Raw genomic sequence first — 20,295 nt, 5'->3', positions numbered from 1 at the left:
CCCCAATCATTCTGGAGGGCCAAGTAATCAATTCTTTTAATTGCTTTGAATTACCAAAAGAATCGTAAAGCGGTGAATAACTCATCGTCGCATATGTTGGTTGATCATGAGACCTTGCATCATTAGGGTTTTTATCTCTCTGTTTTTATAGGTGAGTGATTTGTGGCCTCACCGGTCAAAAAAACTAAGTTGTCCTTGATTGGCGAAAAATGTTTGGAGAGCGATGAGATTGCTGGTTGGAGGAGGGACGTTGCTCAATGCCTCTGATGCCCTTGAAATCACTCCATCTCTTCTCCTTGGAGGAACTCTCCAAAATGGACCTCCCTATGATTTAATGCGAATCAGATGCAGGACTAGTCCCCATTCAAGCTCGATGCTTTTTTCGCATACAAATTTATTAGTCATTCCATCGTTAGTGCAGAAAACGGTTTTCACATACGGTGTTAAGATCTAGACATGCATGAACAATGGACATCTGTTGTTATGAAAATAATAATTGTGTCTTTGTCCTTACTGTGGCCACAATTGCATCTCTTGCAACTAAAGCTATTGTTAGAATATTTAAATAATAAATCACGCCTTCATTTTAGAACAGTTGCTGATGGTTCTACAAAATCTCACATTGTATCAGGTAGGAGATCCTGAGTTCATATATTTCCAGGCCCCTATTTGTCCGTGACTTAGTCTAAAGCCAAAGTCCAGCTAACGTGTGAGGGAGAATGTTAGTATATTTAAATAATAAATCACTCTCTTGGAGGAGAATCTCTCTCTGCTTGGTTGCTTGAGGTAGGGTTCAAAAGCACTGAAGCATCACAACTGATGATCAACAAACACTATAAAAAAACGCCGGATTAGCGACGATTTTTGCGACGAAAAAAAAGGAAAAATCCGTCGCAAATCGCATTTGCGACGAAATTAGCGACGGAAAAAATTCCGTCGCTAATAGGTCGTCGCAAAATTTTGTGACGGAAAAAAATCCGTCGCAAATAATTCATCGCAAATTAGCCACGAACACTATCCGTCGCAAAATTTGTTGCAATTAATTCGTCGCAAATTAGCCACGAATACTATCCGTCGCAAAATTTGTCGCAAATTTAGTCACATATTTCGTTGCAAAATTCGTTGCAAAATTCATCGCAAATTTACACTACAAAAAAACAAGGGATTAGCGACGAATTTTGCGACGAAAAATTTGGCAAAATCCATTGCTAATCGAATTTGCGACGAAATTAGCAACGAAAAAAATTCCATTGCTACTAGGGCATCGCAAAATTTTACGACGGAAAATTTCAATTTCTGTCGCAAATAATTCGTCGCAAATTAGCCATGAACTTTATTCGTCGCAAAATTCGTCGCAAATTAGCCACGAACTTTGTCCGTCGCAAATAATTCGTCGCAAAAATTTTCCGTCACAAAAAATGCGACGGATTCCAAAAATAAAGGGCATTTTCAATCCGTCGCAAATTTGCGACGGATTGAAAAATGCCCTTTATTTTTGGAATCCGTTGCAAAATTCGTCGCTAATTTGCCACGAACTGTATACGTGGCAAAATTCGTCGCTAATTTGGTACGAATTTTTTTTTGTTTGTTATTTGCGACGAACTTATTCGTGGCAAAATTCGTCGCAAATTTGTCACGAAAAATTTTGACTTTTGCCATGAACATTATTCATGAACAAATTTAGCAACGATTTTTTTATTAATTCTTTAGCGACGAACTCTGCGACAAATATCGTTTAGCGACGAAATTTTATAATTTGTGATCGTACGATAAAATCATTTATTTTATTTTTCAATTTTAAACTTAATTAAAAGCAAAATTAATTTCTGAAATTTATATTTAACATTGATTAAGCACTTAATAACATCAAAATATTATAATAATATGAAAATGAAATACATTCATCTACATTTTCCACAAGAATGACATAAATATTTTTCTTTATAGTACACATAATGAGAGAATAAATAATCTTGCACAATAAACAATGACGACAGAAATGAATCAAAAAAGAATATCCGACTTTTAGCGACAGTCTCCATCATATAAATACTGAACAAAACTAAAGACACGGTCCATGTGAGATGCTCACTTCCTTTGCTCTATGAAGTTCACGTACTGATCAAGTGCTTTCTCGTTTACATGACTAAACAGTCGGAGCTGCTCGTTGCATCTGTGAAGCATCTTCTGCAACTCTTTGATGCTCCTTCGTCTATACCTATAATCTCAAACATATAAAATGAGGTATGATGAGCTTCAATAGTGGAAACCAAATTAAAATTCAGTAGCAAAGGGAACATACGCCTCAAAAGCATTTTCAAAGTCAAAACATTTTCACAATTAGACAAGGGAACATACATCTCAAAAGCATCAGAAAATAACGGGCCCAAGTTCCTTATCTTTTTTGAGTACTCATCGTTTTAGCTATAAGAGTATTCCTCCGGCTAAACAGTTGTTCAAGTTCTTTAGTTTCATCCTGAAGTGTTTTCCCATAGGTGTCCTCCAAAGCCTGCATTCGAGCAATCATTTGAGAAGAAACCAAAAAGTTGAATACCAACATTAAGTCCACACTGAAAAAATTAAATAGTACCTTCAACTTTGCCATCTCATCTTTGATCTTTTTGATTTGCTTATTTGTTTCCTCTGTACTTCTATTAATTCCTGATAATTTTTGTTTCAATCAAAAGCGCGAACAAAATTTAAAGCTTCAAGACAACAATATTCCGATCAATCCAAAATTTCCACCTTCTAATCGCTGGGTTGCATCAATGACCAATGATTTAGTATCTTTTAGCTCCTGCCACTTTGATTCCGCTTCATTTTCATGCAAATCAGTCTCTGATGAGGATATAATAGCCTCATACTCTTGCTTCTACCTCTTGAGATTAGTTGCAAGGTTAGTCTCAAGCTCTGCTTTTCTTGTTTCCATCTGCAAACAAACAAAAGTGATGACCAATATGCACAAAAACAGCACAACTGTACTCTGGCAAGGTTCTCATTGCCAACCTCAATGCGAATATCAACAATACATAGAACCATATCCTACCTTTTCAGCAGTTACAGGCTTTGTCAACTGGCGATTGCGTTCTTGTTTTGAAGTGACAAGAAAGAGAATGAGCATCTATCCAAAGAAAGCTTCAAAAAAATTAACACATGAAGCACTACCTTCTGCAAGTGAAGTCTGAGTGTTCTTGAGCATCTATCCAACGATAGCTTTGTCCTCTCCATTTTCTTTCTTTCCCCCAGAAAAAAAAAGGAAGAACACCCAAGAAAGAACTCACGCCGATTCGAGCCTCGCCCCGCTATTCGCAACAGCATAAAAAAAGTCCAAAATTGCACGTCTATTCGCAAATTGGAGAACTGGGTCATTCATCAAACACTTGCAAAGCACCCTATCCTGACCCATTTACCCTATAAACTCACAAACATCATCTCCATTTCTCGATGAAGACTACCCAATTCTAACGAAACAATAGCAACGACAACCATTACAATAATCCGACGATGTATCTATCAGTTAACACACAAACATACTCGAGAACTTCAATAAAAAGGTCACAAAATCAGAATAGACGGAACGTACAAATCTCGGAATGGGACCGATGGAAAAAAATCTCGGGATGGGACCGACGGAACGTACAAATCTCGGAATGGCTGAAAACTATTGGGGCCCTCCTCCCACAGGTAGCCGTCCCTCTCGACAGTGGTGATGTTGCCGTCGACGCGGTCCCTGGCCTCGGTGACGACCACATCGGGGGCCTTGTCGCGGTGCTTCGTGGTGAGCGCCTGGGCGATGCAGAGCCCGCTGATCCCGCCCGCGACCACCACGCAATCAACCAATCCCCCGCCGGCGGCCCTCGGCTGGGAGATCGCGAGGCCCTCGGTGACGGAGCACCGGATCTCGGCGGGGCGCGCGGGGGGGCTTGTGGGCGCAGAACGGGTGGATGGCGACGGAAGAGGAGGCAACAGCGGCGGCGGCAGTGGCGGTGAGGGTGGCCATCATGGCTGGCGGAGGGGAGGAGGGAGCGACGGAGAAGTGTTTGGCGGAGGGGGGGTTTTCTGAGGAATGGCAAAGAGAGAGAGAGAGAGAAAAACTGGGGTGAGGGCGGGCAGATTGAGAGATTGGCGGGGGACTAAATTCAGAGTTCGTCGCATTTTTCCGTCGCAAATTTGCGACGGATTTTTTTTTCCGTCGCAAATTTACGACGGACTTATTTTTCCGTCGCAAATTTGCGATGGACTATTTTTAATTTGCGACGGACTTATTTTTCCATCGCAAATTTGCGACGGACTTATTTTCCGTCGCAAATTTGCGATGGACTATTTTTAATTTGCGACGGACTTATTTTTCCATCGCAAATTTGCGACGGACTTATTTTCCGTCGCAAATTTGCGAAGGATTTATTTTTCCATCTCAAATTTGCGACGGATTTATTTTTGCGACGGATTCCAAAAATAAATCGCATTTTCCAATCCGTTGCAAATTTGCGACGGATTCCAAAAATAAAGGGCATTTTCCAAATCCGTCGCAAATTTGTGACGGATTTATTTTTCCGTTGCAAATTTGCGACGGAAGTGATCTTCGCAGCACATGGCGCCCATTTTTTCAAATCCGTCGCTAATTTGCAACGGAATTAGCGACGGAAATGTTTATACCGACCAATTTTTCGAATCCGTCGCTAATTCCGTCGGAACCTTGAGTATATATGCTTCTACACTTTTACATACAATGACACATTACTCATATTTGACGAATTAGTAAATGTCATGATCTACGTCTAAGGGCGGCAAGTCTGGTGATGTTTTTTTTTTTTTTCATTGGAGCAGCGGAGGAATGTCAAACAACTATGGGAGATTATTGCGAAATGGGCCGATGTGACTAGCATTACGAACACTGTGGAGAAACATGACTGATGTGGATGTCGTTGTTGCAAACAGACTCGATTGACGCTTTCTCAAATAACAATAGGGCTCTGATACCAAGTCAAGAATGTGGTAAAAAAAATTAAGAGCAATATATATATATATATATCATTGTCAAATGAAGAGTACACGAACCTATTTATCGGTTTTATAGGATGACTATCTAAAATGAAAAATATCAATTACAATCAATTAAAGGAAATATAGGGAATCTTCTAAATATTTCTCTAATAGAATGCATACCCTCTATTCACTCATCATTCAGATGTAACCATTTAGGGGTAAATCATCTAATTGGTTAGATCAAATTGGTTAGGTCTACATAAGAATATCTCTTTTATATGATCTCCTATAGATATCCCCACATAGATACATTGACTTTACATTTCATACATCCACCCGATTCCGATCTATTTGAAAATTGATATAATTTATTTACCCCTATATTTACGCATACATAAGAGCTACGTGCGGAGGAAACCGCCATATTCAACTAAATAGATATCTGTGTTATCTATATCTAAGTCTTGAAAAAAAAGAAGATAAGATTTGCACCTATCGAATCTAAAAAAGCTTATTTGGGACGAGAACATTTTAAGAGATTATCTAATATCTTGAGTTTATAATAGATCTTCTTATCTAATTTGAATTTGTAATATCTAATCTCTCTTAGAATTGGACGTGTAGCAAATCGTCCAATCTCTTTTGAATTTGAACTTGTGACAATCATCCAATTTAGTTTGAATTTCAATTAATAATTGTTAGTTTGCATTAGATTGATTTCATTAGGCAATATTTAGTTTGTCTTGTGATGGAGTATATTCCTTATGTAGTCCTCGTCCTTATCACGAGAGATTGAGACATGGTAATCATCGTGATTAGATTTAGAAGAACTTAGGTTTAGTTTTAGAACACTACAAAAAAACAAGGTTTTACAAAAAAACAAGGTTTTAGCGACGAATTTTGCGACGAAAAATTTGGCAAAATTTGTCGCTAAACTAATTTGCGACGGAAAATAAATCCGTCGCAAATTTGCGACGGAAAATAGATCCGTTGCAAATTTGCGACCGATTTTGTGACGGAAAATAGATCCGTTGCAAATTTGCGATGGAAAATAGATCCGTCGCAAATTTGCGACGGACTTATTTTTTGTCTCAAATTTGCGACGGATTTTGCGATGGAATTTTTTTTCCGTCGCAAATTTGCGACGAATTTTTATTTCGTGGCAAATTTCGTCGCAAATTAGCGACGAATAATTTTCGTCACTAATTTGTGATGGAAAAAAAATTCCATCGCAAATTTCGTCGCAAATTAGCGACGAAAAATTTCCCGTCGCAAATTTCCGTGGCAAAATCCATGTTTTTTTGTAGTGAAAAGATGAGCACAAGATTAAGGAAACAGTACTTTCGAAATGGAGATATGCAATAAGTGATTCCTGCATACTTCTCAAGCTTACTAAAAGATATTAAGTTGCATTCATGGGAGACTAGAGACGGAAGAGAGAGACACCAAACCCTAACGAAGCAATCATGAAAGTGCATCCTCAGAGAGCATCTACTAAAGACGGAGCATTGCGGATGTGATCTTCAACAAACTATCTCACAATACTTTCAACTTCTGGGCAGCTCTGAGAATAATAACCCATCTCAAGTTGAGCTTGAGTTGAGACAACAACAAACCCTAGAGAACCCAAAACAATCCCAATGCCCAACCAGATATTCTTCCATTTCGCTTCAATACAAATCCGTCTCCTTCAGCGAAAAAATCCACATTAAACGTGTTTCGTGTGGATTTAAACCGAAAGTGCGTTTTGGGCTCTAGATGACTAAGTGAAGAAGAAGCCATGCATGGTCGTAGATATTTGACTTCATAGATGATTACCATATTTGACTTCTATCTGGATTACCTTAGTCATGACTTCATAGATGATTACCATATTTGACTTCTATCTAGATTATCCTTAATCACGATCTTGAACTGCAGTTTTTAGATGCTTTTTAAATTCCACGACTTCTCTCTTCTCTAGCACGAATTTGCTCAATGACTGCACTTGGGCAAAAATGCCACTTTGGCATAAGACAAAGTTTATTGTTGAATTAATTTTGTTTGAAAAGGTAAGATTTATTGCGTTAGATCTTGAAAATATTGCAAGTGCTTTTTGCATGTGGCATAGTGGACCATCATAAAGAAGTCATTCCACTTTGGTGATATTTCTGGTTTTCTACATTAACAGAACCTCAAAACTATGTGGACAACAAGGATAAAAAAATGAGCTCCATGGTCCGAGTGGTCGGTTCCCACCATGGAACCGGGAACCGCCCACTAAGGACCGGTTTTGGGACTGGTTCCTAAGAAAAATTGGAACTGGGAATCACCCATTAGTTTTATGGATCCACCCAAGAACCGGACTGTTGGTCCGGTCCAGTTCCCGGGTGGGTCCATGAAATCGGTCCCACCAAGTTTCACACAAATCAAGGCGATCGAGAGCGAGAGAGGGAGATAATAAACGGTCGGAGGCGTGGCCCTGAGTTGATGAGAATTGAAAGTCGAGGTCGTGAGTTGATGGATGATGTGCTCAAGAGTTGAGACCATGAATGAGAGATAAAGAGACAACTCAAACAAAGTGAGAGTGAGACGAGCACTTAGTTGATCGGCATTGAGCTTTAGATTAGGGATTTTAGGATTTTCATGTTTCATAAAATATTTTTTTTGTTGGAAATTTTTCTTAAAAATTATATATATTACTGGTCCGGTCCGAGTGGGCGGTTCCATGCCTAGAATCGGGAACCGGATCGGTCTCCATAGGAACCGCCGGTTCTAGTTCGGTCCAATCTAGTTTCGAGCAGTTCGGACGGTTCTCGATTCTTTTGCACACTCCTACCCTTCCTAATGGAGACAATTATGATTTGGCGAGTTCAGTGAGTATTCTCGTTATATTTCAATGTTACGTGTAATAGATCTACCTTCTATTAAAGATGGCTTTGTTAGCTATATTTAGAAGTGGCAAATGGTTTAAGAACCCATATTTAACTCATAGCTGATTTTATGGTTCATAAATGTGTTGACTTTAGTTTTAAAGATAAACTTAAATAGGTAATAAATGTGTTACTTAGTAACTTAATGGGTTTTTATGGATCTTAAATGGGTTGGCTTTAGTTTTAAAGATCAGCTAAAGTGAATAATAAATGTCACGTCCCGACTCGGAATCACGATCGATGCTTAATGACCGAACATGACCCGAACGGAACCGTGACTCGCGGAAATGCATTAGTGCGTCCCGTTCATTTTAAGCAATGCGCACGCGGAAGCAGATATAAACGGAACAACACAATATCAACATAAGCAAACTTCGCACGGTATATTTATATGATACGTGCTTATTTTCACAAGCCTTACTCTCGGGCCATGCAAACCACACACATATATTTTACATGCTCATTTTAAGGGCGATTCCGAAAAACGAGCCAACTATTCACAAACAAAACTTTGGCTTGGAGTCCTTAGCTCCACTACTACTTCTCGCTTCTTGCTTCTCGCTCCTCCCGCTCCCCGTCCGTCCAGCCATCTCATGCCCCACCCACGGCTTGCCCCAGAGCCGGCCCGCCCATGCCGTTGAATGGACCATTGAACCTGCGTAGGGGTCCAACCCAATCTCCATTAGCCAAACGGTACCATGCCACGTACGTATGAGGGATCAATTCCTCTCGACCCTCATCCACCATCATGTACGTGGTGATCCTACGATAGGCTCGGCCTTCGCGGGCATCAATAACCGTGAGCAGTTTCACTCTCCTCTCGATGGAGTTACCAAACCGGGTCGGGGGAGATGCCATCTTATGGACATGAAAAGAAGAAAACAACAGGGAGTGAGTCGGGGAGACTCAATAAGTGAAAACACTAATAGCAAGCGAGGATGAGACAATCGTTGTTCACATAAGTTGACTCTTACTGTACCGGCATCGATGGCAAATCAATAGCAAAGTTCGTGCTACGAATAACAAAAGAACATCAAACATGATTATCACACGTGAGTATCACTTGTCATAGAAAGAACAAGCTATAATCGATCAAGAAACTAAGAAACGACCCAAGCAAACTATGTTACAGCGTATCGCAACTTCCTTTCCCGATATTAGGGAATTCACTTACACAACGAAACACTAGAATACGAGAGTCTAAAGAAAGCAAGTGGCTTGTGGCTTGGGCTTGAGCACGAGAAAAGGCTTGAGTTTGGGAAAAACGAGGCCTCGGGCGATTTTCTAACATGGCTTCCTAGTTGGCCGAACAAAAGGAAAGGTTGGTGGAGCTTCTTTGGGCGTGAATCAGGGAAGCAAGAAGGCAAAAAGAGGAGAAGATGATGGCTGGTTGGTGGAAGTGTGATGTGGGCGTGAGAGAGAGGCTTCCTCACGTGAGGGCTTCTCCATTTTATAGACCAGCCAAGCCTGGAGAAGAAGCCAAGCCATAATAGCATGCTTTTAAAGTCAAGTGAGTCTTAAAATGCATTAATGCACTAAGGCCAAAAGAAATTATGAAGGGCAATTAAAAGACTTAAATGTGGCCTTATCTCTCTCTCTCTCTCTCTCTCTCTCTCTCTCTCTCTCTCTCTCTCCGCTTCCCCTCTTCGCCGACTCCCTCTTTCGGTTCCCTCTCTTGGCCGACTCCTCTCTCTTATTTTGTGTCAATAATTGATGACCATCAGTCATCTTGCAGCCTTGAATGAGCTGGACAACTCAACTGCTAAGCAATAAAGGAAGGAGACACCTAAGGGGGTTCAATAATAGTGGCCTTTAATGAGCATTTGACTTGGTCAAAATTTTTTGTCTTCTTATCTTCTCCATAGCTGAATTGTGAGAGTCTCATGAGCATGCCGGTTTCATTTACAACTACTTGGGCCAATCGGTTTGCACAAAACCGACTAATCGATACTACATGCACAACCCTGCATCATACTTTTTCCACTTATTTTCCGAGAGATTTCCATGCTTGGTATACCCGTTCAACACGAGGTTTGGTGTAGAAAGACCTCCACATATGGCCAAGTATGACCAATCAAAGATGTAAGGCCATTGGTGTCCAGTTCGAGTCAGCCAGGCTGCCCAGGCGCGTGGCCTATCTGACCGGGCGCATGGCCTGGCATGCTGCCGGGCCGCATGGGCCCATGGCCAAGTACATGGCCGGGCGCGTGGCCAAGCACACGGGCGCGGTGTTGGGTTGCACGAGCGGTGCGCCGAGCACGATGCCGGCTACACTAGCAATGTGCCGAGCACAATGCCGATCCACACGAGCAAGGGGCCGGTTCACTGGTCTAACACATTCATTGGCTCATGCATGGGCACAAGGCATGGCTCATGGCCAAGGCAATTGGGCACGGGACTAGATCGAAACGGGATCTAATGGGCACATTGCATAGCACAAGGGTCAGGCACAATGATTGACACATGACTGGGCACGTAGTCAGTTCGTAGCCTAGCTAATGGGGACAATGGTCGGTTATGTCCTGGCATGAGGCTTGGTTGGTGCGGCCAGCACATAGCCTATTCCGTGGCCAAGCCATTGGGCTCGTGGCCTGGTACATGGCTCGTCCATGGCCTACCCTACTTAGCGCAATGATTCGTGGCCGATTCGCGACTGATCCACGTTCGAGTATCACTAATCCATCGTCGACCTCGGTTGTCATGTGACCTTGTGGAATCCAGTACCTCGGAATTTACTCATAGTCATTCGTGACCGATGGATGGCTATGTGGTATCACCTGCGATCAACACATGCCGACACAGTATTGAACTATAGTTATCCTGGACCGTCCCACTCACGGTCCTTATGGTCGAAGGATCACTCCACGGTCATATTACTCTAATCATCTTGCGTAATTAGGGAGTCATTCCACCGTCAATCTCTAGGCCAATTCATGGACAATCTTTCGATCGAACCATGACCAACCCTTAGTACACTTGTTCCGATCATATTATCCGTTCTATTATCGACCCTCGGCTTGAAGTACCCGCTCCTTCATTGATCACTTGCTCTCGGCTCCTAGGCCCAAATTCGGGGATGTAACAATAAACATGTCATTTTTAATTTTTTTAATTTTTTGATTTTTTAAATAAATTTTCTTTCCTTTTTTCTTTCTTTTCTTTTTCTTCTTCCTCAATCGATGGTTGGTCCCAGCGATGGCTAGCCACAAGCATGAGATAAGCTCGTTGATTTGGCGAGCTTCGAGCCTTGCCGGAGGCGGACGAAGCTGGAGCTCATCAATTTGGCGAGGCCTCTAGCTAGACTCGAGCTCGTTGATCTAGCGAGGTCTAGATCGAGACCAGTGCTAGAGGTTGACGAGCTCGAGCTCGCCCGATGCCGGAGAGGTCATCTGTCGCTTGTGGCCGGTCATCGATGAAAAAGAAGAAAATAAAAATTAATTTTTAAAAAATAAATATTATTAAGAGGAGCACCGGTTGTCAGTTATCGATTGTCACCGGACGTAGAAAAAAAAGGAAAAGAAAGAAAGAAAAAGAAAAAAATATTAGATCTTTTTTTAAATTATAAAAATTATCCATAGTATTTTAGCAATATATATTTTTCAAAATTTATAAGAAACAAGTTTTTCTAAATTGGATTTAATATTAAAGTCTTTTAACAATATGGGTCGGATATTGGTTGCTAGATATGCACTACATGAATATGAATCAAAACGAGTTAAATGGATCAATATGGATTAGATTATTTTCGACCCAACCCACCTATTTGACAACCCTAGCTATAGCAACTTTAAATGATAGGCCATCCATTCTCGGCTCGATACTTAGTATCATGACTAGCCTTTACCAAAATACATCATCCTGGTCTTGTTCATCTCGCTCAAGCTATCACAAACATAAGTTCTTCATACTATGTTTCTCTCCCAAATCGTTGCATGAGTTATTGGGAATTTGCTTGGATATGTTTGAGAAATCGTTCGACGATAATTGTTTCCTATAAGCATGTATAATATATTGTTCCATTGATCTATTTGCCTTATTTGTCTATTTAGGTTGGTTGCTTGAAAAACATAATTCAACCGTCGCAGTTGTAGGTAAAGCCTATCTTAGCAGTGTTAGAGTAATTAAATATGAAACCACACCTTCATCTAACAGCTTCAGCTTTTAAAACAATTGACAGTAGTTCCACAAAATCTCACATAGTATCAGAGTTGGAGGTCATGAGTTTAAATCTTTTCAGGCCTCATTTGCCTCCCCAATTAAATATGTTCACATTTAGTGCTAGGCAAAAATAGACCAGACTAAGCGTGAGGGGTTTAAATAATAAACCAATCTTTCATCTAACGGCTTAAATTTTTAGAACGGTTGGCGGCGAGTGTTCGAGTAATTAAATATTGAACTACATCTTCATCTAACAGTTTAAACTTTTAGAACAGTTGGCTGTGATCCTAATAAAATCTCACAAGTGATATCTAGAAGAATTAGAAGCAGCATGTTGCAGTTAATTTTAATAATTGATGGTTTATAAATGTTAATTCGTGTCAAGGTCTTTTATTTGTATGAAATCCGAAATTTAAGTCGACTTCTTTCTCCGGTAAAGGATCTTCTAGAAGTTCCATCGGAAATAAGTTGACTTAAATTTCGGATTTCAGACAAATAAAAGACTTTGACAATAATTAACATGTATAAAACCATTGATTAATGCTGCTTCCAATTTTTACTGATAACTGCGACGACTGAATTATGTTTGCAGGCAAAATTTAGCAATATGTATGATATGTACCCAATAGACAAACTAGGCAAGGAAATCAATGGAACAATATACTATACATGTTCTACGAGGGACGCAATTATCGCCGGATGATTTTTTCAAACATATTCGATCAAATTCCCAAGAACTCATGAAATGTAAACAGCATTAGCAACGAGATCATCTGCAATTTTGCAAGCTTCATCGTCACATGCTCCACTCAAGATAATTTTATAATACTGAAGCTAATAAAGCAATTGTCTCTAATCACAACATTACTATTGCAACATCACATAGCACCAGAGCAGCAGAGAAGCGTACAGATATGTCAATGCATAGCTCACTCATCATTCCAAACTAGATTAAACACAAGAATCCAATTCTATGCTTCTGGCAGCTATATGGAATAACAAAAGCTGAGAATATGCTAAAACCTCGACAAGAAAATTAATCTTTAAAAGCTACTAATGGAAGCCAAGTGGACAAAATCTCACCTATATCATTTGATTTTCTCTTTCAAAACCAATCAATTCAAAGTAGTAAATCAGTCAGTAGTCTGAGAAGGATGCAGTTCAATCTCCGAGACACGATCGATGTGCAACTCACATCTGATTAACAGCTTCCAGTACAACGAAACGACCGTCACTACGATCCAACTTGTTTAACGAGAGAGTAAAAATAACCAAGAAACGGTATCGGTTTCAGTCATCAAATTAGCCGAGCAGAATAAAATAGCCGCATATTCCTTTGCTTAAATATAAAGTAGAGAATAGAACAAATCTAACACCTGCTTAATAAGATTTGGCAACAGTTCATCCAAGTCGATCTCGGAACTTGAACAACAGATAAGCAAGCAGCTGGAAAGTCATTGAAAAGGCCAACATAAACAGATCCAACGGAAGACGAACACACCCTTTTTCCCTCTGAGTTCATAAGCTAAGGAAACAGAGCAGATCAGTTCAGTGCTGGCCATAGCACAATCAAAACAAAGCTAAATCTTTCAAAAAAACAATGAACTCCCCAAAACAAACGGCCACTGGCCGTTCAACGACAAAAATTTGAACAGACAGAGAAATGAACAGCGATCAGCTGACTACATTATCTGGTGCTATAGACGCCAAAACGATCACCGAGGAAAAAGAAAAGGCAGAAGCTCAGATCTAACCGAATAAAGAAGCGGAATTTAGGACAAGGGTCAAGTAGTTTCCACAAGTGGTTTCTACTTTATTGCGGATGAAGTAGGGTTAGAGAGCAATACCATGGTAGGTTTCCCTTGAAGCACGGCAATTTTTGAGGCGGAAAGAGAGAGAAGAGTCTTCGGCCCAAGGGAAAGAGAACGAGAGAGACGAGAGCGAGAGCCAAAGGCGATGCAAGTTGCAGAGAGAGGAAGTGCGAAAATGGACGACGAAAGGAGGAAGGAAGAAGAAGAAGAAGAGGCGAAAACCAAAATGCGCAACCGAAGGTTCGGATACCAACGGCTCTCCGAACCAACATCTCGCTGGGGTGTACGCGCTGGAGAGGGCTCCGAACCGGGATTCGAATGGGTCGAGCCTAGACGAAGGTGGAGAGGGAAAAGCTGTGGAGAATGTACTTAATGTTTGATCCTGCAATTTTGGTTAACGCAAATTGATTTTGCGTGGGGGTATCAATTTTTTATTTTCAAATGTCATGCTTTTTTACTTGCATTTGTCGACACTTCGGCTTCGATTTAACAAAAGAGAAGACGGACCGATTTATTATACCAATCTCTTAGTCCGATTCAGATAAGTTGCAATTGAAAAATTGTACAAGTTCGAGAGCTTGGTTGCATAGAACAGAAATTTGGAAACCGACATTGGAAGGTAGTGCAGATTAATTTGAAGACAAAATGTACAACTCTTTCCTGATATTCCGGGATCTTTAAACACTCTCAATGTAACGCCCCTACCTCGGGGTCATAAACGTGACGTCCCGTTCATTATTATCTTTCTTTACACACGAGCAGAAGCATAATATCGGGACAGTCACATTCAAAACAACAGCGGAAATTTAGACAAGCACCATCATAAACAAAGCTTATATTTACAGTGCATGAAAACATATTAAATACAGGCCCTTCGGGCCATGGCAAACAACACATATTTTCATAGCCGACTGAGTAACAAAACTCGGCTTGGGTTATCCTATACCCACTAATGCTTCAACAAAAGCATTCCAGTTGACAGCAGCATTTTCTGGGAACACGCTTTCCTTGGTCGCTTTCCACCAATAGCTGGCATTACCTTGCAGTTGATAGGCTGCTAAAGTGACTTTATCTTCCTCAGAACATCGCAGAAGCTCAAATGCTTTCTGGAGTTCATCGATCCAGGATTCCGCTTCTTCGGGGTCTCCAGTTCCGATAAACTTCGGGGGTTGGAGCTTCAGGAATTGCTCGACCAAACCGTGCATCGTACGGCCACCATTTCGATTTCCATTTCCATTTGCTGCCACATTCTCAGCATTAGGCATTCGTTGTTGGGCCTGCTGTCCAAACAGTTCTCCTACGGTCGCCAGAACCTGCAGAATTCCGTCTATTCAGGGGTCTTGATTTGACTTCCCCTTCGAGGTCGAGGTCGCAGTCGGGTTCCGAGCACTCATCTTGGTATTCTAAGGGGTCTTTCTACAACACAAGAATATGTCAATGGTCATAAATAAATATTTGCACACAACCTATTCAACCACAATCAATCATTCACATGCGCATGGGTGTTTCCTAGCTAACTACCCCAACTTCAGCGCACCTTATCACTCCAGGTCTTTATTTCCGCTTGGATATCAGAATCGTTCTCCCCCATTCAGTGCATAATTCGGTTTCTTCCTCTCTTACCCATCATCTTAGAAGCCTGCCAGGAGCCGCACTTTGTTCAGGTCTTCAACCCCGACGACCACTCTTGCTAGAAGCCGCACCTTGGTCAGGCCTCATGCCCCGGCGTCCACTTCATAGCCAAGAGCCGCTCTTTGATCAGGTTCTACCTCGGCGACCACTCCCCGCCCTCATCGGATTGGGTCCTTTCAGGATTCCACAGCCTCTTCTTGGCTCAACACCGAACTTGTACTTACTAGAGGGGAACCTGCTCTGATACCAAATTAAACTGTAACGCCCCTACCTCGGGGTCATAATCGTGACGTCCCGTTCATTATTATCTTTCTTTACACACGAGCGGAAGCATAATATCGGGACAATCACATTCAAAACAACAGCAAAAATTTAGACAAGCAGCATCATAAACAAAGCTTATATTTACAGTGCATGAAAACATATTAAATACAGGCCCTTCGGGCCATGGCAAACAACACATATTTTCATAGCCGACTGAGTAACAAAACTCGGCTTGGGTTATCCTATACCCACTACGGCTTCTCGCTCCTCGCTTCTTCACCTCCACCCCGGTCCTGTCTGCCTGGCCATCTCACATCCCACCCGTGGCTTTATCCCGGAGCCGGCCCGCCCGCACCGCCAAAGCACCGTTGAACCTACGCACGGATGAGGCACCAAGTCCGTTAGGCCCTCATCGAATCGTCACAAGCATCGTGATTCGGCGATAGGCACGGTCTTCTCTGACATCTATCACGGTGAGCACTTCGGCTTGCTACTCCACGGGATTGCCAACGCGGGCTGGGGGAGATGCCATCCGACGAACCTGAAAAAAAGGGAAACAACGGGGGATGAGTCGGGGAGACTCAGCAAGTGAAAACACTAATATCAAGCGAGGACGAGACAATCGTCATTCACACAAGTCGATTCTTACCGTACTGGCATCAATGGCATTTCAAATAGCAAAGTCATGCTACGAAACCAACAAAACAAACATCAAACGTGAGTATCACACGCGAACATCATTAGATGAGAAACAACGAACAACCATGAAACCAAGAAACGGGTCAACCAACCCATGTTACAACGTATCGCAACTTCCTTTCCCGGTATTAGGGAATTCACTTACTCAACGACAAATAAAACTAGGGAACGGGGATCGAGACGGGTGAGCTCGGGAAATTTCGGGCTTTTTCCTTACTTCCTCCTTGTTTGGCCGACCAAGACGAGGCCTACCAAGGGCAAACCGTGGCTCTTGGATGGGAACGAGTAGGAACACGGGCCGGTTCGGGGTTGATTTGGGTGTGAGCTTCTCGGCCAAAGTGAGAAAAACAAGATACAAAGGAAGAAGAATATGATCATGAGAAAGGGGGGGGGGGGGGGGGCGCTTCACGTGAGGCTTCTTGCTTCCTTATAGACAAATAGGCTTGGAGAAGAAGCCAAGTATTAATGTGCACAATAGTCATGATGGCCTTGCTTGAGTCATGGCATATGTCACAAAAGATAAGACCATTTATGAGCATTTATGGGTTAAATGATGAAGGCTAAGACTCATCCTTTCCCTATTGGTTCTCTCTCTCTCTCTCTCTTTTCCTTCCTCACGGCCGAATGGCCTTCACGATGGTTCCCTTGGCAAGGCCATTTGGCCTTGCCTTGTGTCCCATAATGATAGGACCTCCAAAGTCTAATGTTATTAATGCTTGTCATCATGAAATAGGGCTTCTAAGTCAAGGGCCATTTAATGGCATTAATGAAACTTAATGATGGAAGCTTGAAGGAAAAGCTTTGACCATGACAAAGCCTTATCTTCTAGTTTCTTCCCAACAAAACAAACACGGAGCCTATTTCGGTCTTCTAGAAATGTCGGTTCGGCTCACAATGACTTAGCACCATCAGTTTGTACAATAACAACTAATCGACACTCAAGTCGTAAACCCGCATCATAATCAATTCCTTGATTTCCGAGGGTTTTCTACGACAAAACTCGTATAATAATCTCATTCAACCCGAGGTTCGGCGCGGAAATGTCCTTAAATATCACCAAAAGACATCAAGTTGAGATTCCAACGTTCTCAAATAGAAATTGATAAATCTTTGAAATCTTATAAAACCGAACAGCTTTGCACTGTTCACGAAATCGAGCTTGAAAATATAGTAAATGGACTCCAAAAATTCTTAAATTTGAATATGTCATAAACAAGACTTTACCAAACATTTCTCGTGAAGAACACAAATTCGGAATCTTTCTGTAAACACCATTTTTAGTAGCTCAAAGACAGACTAAAAACAGTTCGCTGAAACGGGACTCTGGTTTCTCAAATTAAGCTTTGTCCAGAATCCAAATCATCTCGGAAAATTCCCAAATTTATACACGTTATAAGAAAGGACGTTCTCAACAACTTTCATGAAGGAAACTTTTCCAAAATCGTCCCAGAAAAGCTTGTAGAAAATAAAGATGGTGTGAATATCACCGAAATACCCATTCTGGGCAGTTTTACACGGTCCGAAAATCAGGCCATTGTACTACTCATATCAACTCCAAAAATTCTGAAATTAAAGTATGTAAAACGTCAAGATGTTTGGAACAACTTTCAAGAAGGAAGTATTCGGAAATTCGGATCACAAAAGTCTCCCCAAAAATAACAAAATGAAGGGGTACAAAGGATCCAAAACTGGGTTTTCCAAAACAAGATAAAACAATTTAGTTCCGATTGGAAAACCACCAAACTTTAACCATAGCCATTTTCTCAGGAACTGAAATTGAGGATGTGACACTCAAGAAAAAGAATGCAATAAAAAAGGAGATCGAAAGTAATTCACCAAATCCAATTCTTTTTAAGAAAAAAATATTTTTAATGGCAAGAAATGTCTTGATATGATAGTAAAATAATCATCGGTAACTTTGACCTATTAAGACAGTAATCTCTCAAAAATGGATAAATAACAACCACAATTCAGAAATTCAACCCCGACAAGCATGACATAACGCTCCAATGCCAGTTTAGTTATAAATGTTTCAATATAGTAACGAATATTTTTTGCACGAGACATTCCAATATAATCATCTCGGCCAATAGCCGCTGTAAATCACTCACATGATGGTCCATGTAGGACGTCTTTTCGCGTAAAACTATCTACGTCGGTATGTCGCATAGGACGATCGGTAATGGATGGACGCCAAGCTAGCAATTTCCAATAACATTGGCTGAAAAAGATAGATTAAAATTTCTCGCAGAGGCTTAAGAGTATATTGGCAAAATTGTAAATTTTATGACTAAATTGACTAATCTAAAATAAGTTTAGAATTAATTCGACAATCATCCTTTTTCGGCACAACTCGTTATTTATCTTAATTTTCTTCAATACATAGAAACAAGTAAGATTTCTTCTAGAAGTAGAAAACAAAAAGAATTGTGTGTGTATAATCAAAATTAGCGAGATCTAATTTTAAATTTAGAATAATTGCGTGACTTACTGGTGACTTCTTGGTTATGTGGATGTCGCGTACAAGTTTGAATTAAAGTTCATATGAAAATCTAGACAAGTTTATTCGACCTCATAAGTATTTAAAATTTAACTAATGTGCTTGAACTTAAGAGTTCAAAGTTCCGAGCTCAAGCAATTTGTAATGCCATGTATAAATTATGACTTTGTCTAGTTGAGTAAGAGTATTTAGTTACCTCGACCCTACTTTGATGATATCCTTGCCATTGAATGAAATTTTTAATTTCAAGTACGATCTAATTGATGAGATCGGTGGATATCTCATGAGATTGAAGATTGCATGCACGATTTGAGCTTCCTTAACATAGAAAAAGTCGGGAAAGGAGAAAAGCAAGGTTATAGCAGAACAATATTTTGGCTTCTATTTAGACTCGTAGTTGTCAATTTTTAATTTGTTTATGCGCTTTTCTCATTATACGATGATAAAATTGAGTAATTCTGATTATGTAAGAGTTAATCACAAACTTAAGGAGTTAGGTAGCTCGAACCAGGGACGAACCTACATATTTCTTTGGGGGCTCTTGCCCCACCCATTTTTCTGAACCTTTCAGGTCGTTTTAGGTTTCTGGTAAAGTATGCAATTAAGTCAATAGAAAATATCTCAAATTGCCTTATTAATCAATAAAACATAATGTTCATTTTTTATCACATGTATTAACTTGGATTAAGTACGAAGAACTCATGTTCATGATAGCTTGAGCCAGATGAACAGGACCAAGCAGGATGATATATTTTGGTAAAGGCTGATCGTGATACTAAGTATCGAGCCAAGAACGGATGGGCTATCATTTAAAGTTACAATAGCTAACAGCGTCATAAAAATCTTCTAAGATCTAAGCCATTGGCATCTACATCAAGCCACTTTGGGCGTCCAAAGCCCTTCGGCTAAAATTAGTATATGGAAATTTTTTTGTAAAGCTCATTAAGAGAAAGTTGGGAGAGGCTGCCTTGGGCATTTCAGCACTCTCTGCATGTTGCTGGGATAAATTAATGAATTCTTTTTGACTCTTTTTTAGGTAAAAATCCTAGATCAAGCATTCGCTCTCTGGTCTCGCTCTTCTCTGAATACGCGTCCCTGGTTTTGCTCCTCTTCGACGTATGCTTCGTCCCGACCAGGTATAAGTGGCGCGTGCCACCCTTGGCCGAGGCGGCACGTGCGACATGTACTGGTCGGGACAGAGGCTCTCAATTTGGGATTTGGAATGAATTCTGATGAATGTTCGGGAGAGGAAAGTGAAGGGACATGGAAATGAGACTTGGAAATTGAGTTCTTGCATTTGGGCTTGATGATCTGTTTGGTTGCCGACAAAATG

The 20,295-nt window shown here is 40.8% G+C and overlaps 2 long non-coding RNA genes across 2 annotated transcripts; both read right to left on the bottom strand.

Moving 5' to 3' along the window:
- Nucleotides 1-2,432: 2,432 nt before the first annotated feature.
- On the bottom strand, nucleotides 2,433-3,616 carry LOC115679866 (uncharacterized). The gene is made up of 4 exons (XR_008817366.1): nucleotides 3,047-3,616; nucleotides 2,746-2,929; nucleotides 2,591-2,661; nucleotides 2,433-2,509 (listed from the first exon to the last, which is right to left on the bottom strand). It is a non-coding gene; the product is annotated as an uncharacterized LOC115679866 (long non-coding RNA).
- A 9,508-nt stretch (nucleotides 3,617-13,124) lies between these two features.
- On the bottom strand, nucleotides 13,125-14,038 carry LOC130139144 (uncharacterized). Its single transcript, XR_008817367.1, has 2 exons — nucleotides 13,904-14,038; nucleotides 13,125-13,581 (listed from the first exon to the last, which is right to left on the bottom strand). It is a non-coding gene; the product is annotated as an uncharacterized LOC130139144 (long non-coding RNA).
- Nucleotides 14,039-20,295: the final 6,257 nt, after the last annotated feature.

This window comes from Syzygium oleosum, unplaced genomic scaffold (genome assembly GCF_021117445.2).
Source record: "Syzygium oleosum isolate NSW1041296 unplaced genomic scaffold, Sole_v2.1 Sole_v2.10, whole genome shotgun sequence".
Lineage (NCBI taxonomy): Eukaryota > Viridiplantae > Streptophyta > Magnoliopsida > Myrtales > Myrtaceae > Syzygium > Syzygium oleosum.
This window is presented reverse-complemented; position numbering and strand designations above follow the sequence as displayed.